This window comes from Aristolochia californica, unplaced genomic scaffold (assembly GCF_029961685.1).
Source record: "Aristolochia californica isolate CCGP_79_NKW_82.1479 unplaced genomic scaffold, dmAriCali1.0.hap1 SCAF_14, whole genome shotgun sequence".
In the NCBI taxonomy this organism is placed as follows: Eukaryota; Viridiplantae; Streptophyta; class Magnoliopsida; order Piperales; family Aristolochiaceae; genus Aristolochia; species Aristolochia californica.
The window spans coordinates 23,907,220-23,912,777 of record NW_027181815.1 but is presented as its reverse complement, the minus strand read 5'-3'; positions in this window follow the sequence as shown (position 1 = coordinate 23,912,777).

Genomic DNA, 5,558 nt, shown 5'->3' with positions numbered 1-5,558 from the left:
TCTGATGAGTACTCATAAATTGCATATGAATTTGACGAACACTCATAAGTTGTATAATTATTTTATATTAGAACTTTACTATTTACAATTCTTAGATCAAAGCAAATTTACAATTCTATAATCATATATTATTAGATGTGGTTTATAAGAGCACGGTAGATTCTAATTTGACACTGTCTTAAAAGGGCACTGATAATATATTTTATAACATAAAGTGGTTCTATAATTATTTATAATAAAGAAAATGATTTTTATTGTTCTCATTCTAGTAGGATTATCATTTGTTATGAAATAATCGATTATCCACCCAAATAATGAAGTAGCAGGGTTACTAAAAGGTGTTCAAGTACCAAAGCTCTAAGTTAGGTATTCCAAGTAGATGTCGGAAAATTCTTTTCATGGCTACTAAGAGTGAATCTTAGGGTCCGATTGAGATCTAATACAGGCATACCACAAACATTATGTCCAATCTACAACATGATAGGTAAAGTAGTGACCCTAACATAGTTTTATACTATTTTTTATATATGGGTCTATTGTAGTTGTCTATATCAAATTTGAGTGACGAACTCATGAGTGTGCTAATTGACTTTAGATTTTCAATATTGAATCTTTTAAACTATCTCTTTATATACTTGAACTGATTTATGATTGCCACTTTCTGTTTGCATCACTTTAGTCCAAGGAAGAAACTAAATTCACTCATTAAACTCATTTCAAATTCGTTTTTCGTCACTTCAACAAATTCTTTGCATAGTGAAGGGTAAGTTGAGCCAAATATGATCTCATCCACATAAATTTGGACAATAATCAAGTTTTGATTGTGACTCTTGGTGAAAAAAGTATTCTCCACACTACCTCACATATATTTTTTCTTTTCTAAGAATTCACCATCTTTCATACCAAGCCCTAAGAGCTTGCTTCAATCTTTATAATGCTTTGTGCAAGTTATACCCGTGGTTTGGTTTGTTTAAGTCTTCAAATACTTTGGGTTGCTTTACATATACTTCTTCTTATATGTACCTATTCAAAAATACACTTTTCACATCCATTTGGTACAACTTGAAGCGATAGTGACAAACCAAGGTTAGTAAAATCTAGACCTTCTTGGTTATATCGTTTGGTTACTAGGCGAGCTTTGTTTCTCACAATCTTATTTTCTTAATCAGCTTTGTTTCTAAAATCCCACTGTTGGAAGATGGGCCCAAGCCCACAAGACCAAGGAAGGCCCACATATCCAAGAGTATTGGAAGATGGGCCCAAACCCATCAGATATGGGACCTACCATGATCATGTGAGGTGGCATAAGAAGTCTTACACAATAAGAAGTCTAACAAAGCCACAATTATTTTGGAAGCAAGTCTTATAGAGGATTTTCAATTTAAAGGTATTTGAATCATGTTAGTCTTCTATTTATATTGAGTTATTTAATTATGTTAGGACTTATCTTTTGGGTGTAATTAGGACAAAGGTAGTTTAATTGTAATTGGACTCTATTACCTTCCTCTATTATTAATAGAGGTTTATGTACTTTGATTATAAAAAAATCAATGAAGTATTTCTCTTTCCATAAATTCAACATGGTACCAGTGCCAGATTCTGTGAGTTGACTCAGTCAACCCACAGAGGTAATGTGATTTTTTTCTGATTTATTTTCTCTAGCAGTTTTAGTTCATATTTATTTTTTTAGTCCCTATACCCGTTATTTTCTTTACTTTTTCACCTCTACATTGAGGTTTTAATATTGAAAATTATATATTGACGGAAAGATATTTGAGTCTACTTTCCAAGGAAAAATTATTTTTCCCAATCAGGGTTATCTACAAAAAGAAATCGATATTTGAAACAGCGAAGGTCAGATTGCAAAAAAAGGTTCAAGTAGTAGTAGAAAGCTTTAACTTCCGAGCCATTTTATGCTAACAAGAACGAGACTTTATATGGAGAATTATATATCCAAAGAAATATCTATAAGTCTATTTTCTTACCTATTCAACCAGTTCTCGATCTGAGTTTTTTATATGGAAATATTGATCTTGGAAGAGTCAATGGTCATGTTGGCAAAAAGAGAATGAGTACTTACTACGGCCAGATTATAGAGACCAAAATATATCAGATTATATATCTCAATAGAAATATATTTTATGAAGTGAAGTTATACTTGGATGAAATGTATTTAAGTCTATTTTCAGAAGGAGAAAGTTTCATATCAATCTGATCTATATTTAAGGATATATTCGCATTGGAAGAATCAAAGGTCATGTTGGTATCCCGTTCCATTGGAAAATCCGAATTTAAGCCGAATTATTTCATGTGTCCTTATCACTCTGAAGGAATTTCATTATTTATCGGTTATTTACTGCAATACTACTGCAAATTTGGTACATGTTATTTGGGCATTGGCGGCCCATTTTTGTTGCTGTTATTATGTATCTTTGATTGAGATATTATTATGAAAGAAGGACTCCTTGTTTGCTATCTATTGTTAGCATTGGTTATCCTGATGAAGGTTTGAATAAAGAACATTGTGGCCCCATCATCTTATCTTCTTTTGATTCCTATTATCACATTATTGTTATTGTTATTACTAAATCTATGTTATTTAGTTCAAGCTAGGATCACTGCCATTACCTCCCAGCTTGAGGGGGAGAAGTAGAAGAAAAAGTACAAGAAAAAGGTATTTTATATGTTGTGGTAATTTTAATGTGACAAAAATATTCAAGAAAAGGGGAACCACAAAGGTGAAGCTTTTGCAGCAAAGCAAATTGAAGACCAAGAATCCTGATTCACAATGATAATTGTGGTAATTATTGGTGATACCTGACTCGGTTCAACATGATTTTATTTCTCCGGTTGGATTATTATTTTGAGGTATCCACGACATATTCCTTGGTCAATATATTATTTGGTGCAGATAGTCACATCAGATTATTTCATGGGTCCTTTTACAAGGATTTTTATTATTTTGGTTCATGTTATATGGGCCCAGGCCCATTTCAGCTACAACTATCGTGTCTCTTTAGATGAGACATTATTATTGAAGAAGTGGTGGCCTCAACATCCTATCTTCCTAGTTATTTGACAATTTTTTTTTATGAAATTTGACAACCTTACTCCTACCATCCTTTATTTGACTCTCACATACATCTTTGGGCCAAATATTTGCGTGTTGCTTTGGTTGGGAGTTTATCCATCACGTATATCGGTGTTTTAAGTCCACACACACACACACACACACACACACACACACCGTGATGTATGTTACCCCCCTTAATTGGCATTTATTACTCTTACCACTTGAGAGTCATTGTCTAGTGGAGGGACACGGTGATGGAGGAGTTTTTACTACACTTCTGAGCACTATGTATAAACCCACTACCTGAGAATGATAGGAGTGTGCCCTACATCCAACATGGGCTATGACTGGAGTATGGAGCGATGTCATACGACTTGGAGTGATTTTACTCTCACTTATCTTATGCCAGCTGAGCCTCATGGAAGAGAGCGTGAGGGAGAGTGTTGGAAGATATGGAGGACTGCCATTTTATACTAGAAGATCCTATACATCATTTGCAGCAAGCTAGGAGTTCATGATGTTCTCTCACCCCTAGCTTGAGGGGGAGTGTTGGAAGATGGGCCCAAGCCCACACGACCACGGAAGGCCCACATATCCAAGTGTGTTGGAAGATGGGCTCAAGCCCATAAGACCAAGGAAGACCCACATATCCAAGAGTGTTTGAAGATGGGCCCAAGCGCATAAGATATAAGATCCACCATGATCATGTGAGGTGGCATAAGAAGTTTTACGTAATAAGAACAGAGCCACAATTATTATGGAAGCAAGTCTCATAGAGGAGTTTTAGTCATGTTAGTCTTCTATTTATATTGGGTTATTTAATTATGCTAGGACTTATCTTTAAGTGTTAGAGTTTGAGTGTAATTGGGACAAAGGTAGTTTAATTGTAATTGGACTCTACTACCTTCCTCTATTATAAATAGAGGTTCATGTACTCTAATTACAAAAAAGTCAATGAAGTATTTCTCTTTTCCATAAATTCAACACCCACTTAGTTCCAATTATTTGTTGATTTTGGGGTCTAGGAACCTAAGTCCAAACTTGATTTCTTTCAAATTGGTTAAGCTTTTCTTCCATTGCCATGATTCCAAAATCGTTTGTTTTTTCAGCCCCAACAAAGCACTTAGGCTTTAATTGAGAAACAAAGGCACTACTTACCATGTATTCATGATTTGTTCTTCTAGTTGCAATTTTCCTTTAGAGGTCACCAATTATTTGATCTAAAGGGTGATTGGTTATGAACCTATAGTTTTTTTGTCACAGTAGAAGGTTCCTCTTGGTTATCCTTGTCTTTTAAGTTCTTTTCAGGATTGTCTTGACGTTGAGAACCCGATGATGGGTTAAGAGGCACTTCCTCTTCATCATAAAAATTGGAGTCGATGTTGTACTTGATGGGTGTGACTCATCAAATTGAACATGTACGTACTGCATGACTCTCATCGACATTTTGTTGTAAATTCTATAAGCCTTACTATGAGATAAATAACCTTGGAAAATTCCTAAATTAACCTTAGAGTCAAACTTCCCTAATTTTTGCTTTGGATCTCTTAATATATATACTTTGCATGTAAAGGTTTAAAAATAGGTTATATCGGGAAGAATGCCCATATACAACTCATAAGGAGTTTTATTGAAAAGAAGCCTAATGCTAGCTAGGTTCACAATATAGCAAGTTGTGTTACAACTTTGACCCAAAATCTATGAGACAAGACATGGCTCTTGCTATTTTAATTAAGGTCCTATTCTTTCTCTCAATAGCACCATTTTGTTGAGGAGTTCGAGGAGCTGAAAAGTATCTTCAATGCGATGTTGAGTACAATAGTCCTTGGAATGAGTATTTTCAAATACTCCTCCATGGCCACTCCTAATTTTGACAATACTACAACCTTGTTCCTTTTTTACTTTTTCACATAGGGCAAATGCTAGAAATGCATCATCCATGTTGCCTAAGAAATCTACCTAAGTAAATCTAGAATATTTGTCCACAACTACTAGTGAGGTGCTTTTCACTTAAGCTCAAAGGTTTGGGTAGGTCCAACTAAGTCCATATGGATTAGGTGTGGAGTTCGAGTAGTAAAGAGTATATTCTTAGGTATGAATGAACTTTTGTGTTGCTTTCCAAGTTAGCAAGCATCATAAAGTTTTTCTCTTATAAATTTCTGATTTGGTAGTGCTGTCACTAGGTTCTTCCTTACTAAGTTTTTCAAGGATACTATTTCTATACGCCTTAACTTCTTATGCCATAAAAAAAGTCTCACCTACATTTGCACCCAAACAAATTGCACTGGCAGAGAGTAAGTCAACAATGTTGACCACATATAGATTTTTGCTTCTATCTCCCTCTAACAAGGTTTCATCATTTTTCATTTTTACTAAGCATTTATCCTTTTATAATGACACTTATGTTACCTTTATCACAAAATTGACTAATGCTAAGTAAATCATGCATCAACTCTTAACATAATAAACATTTGTCCCAATTGAC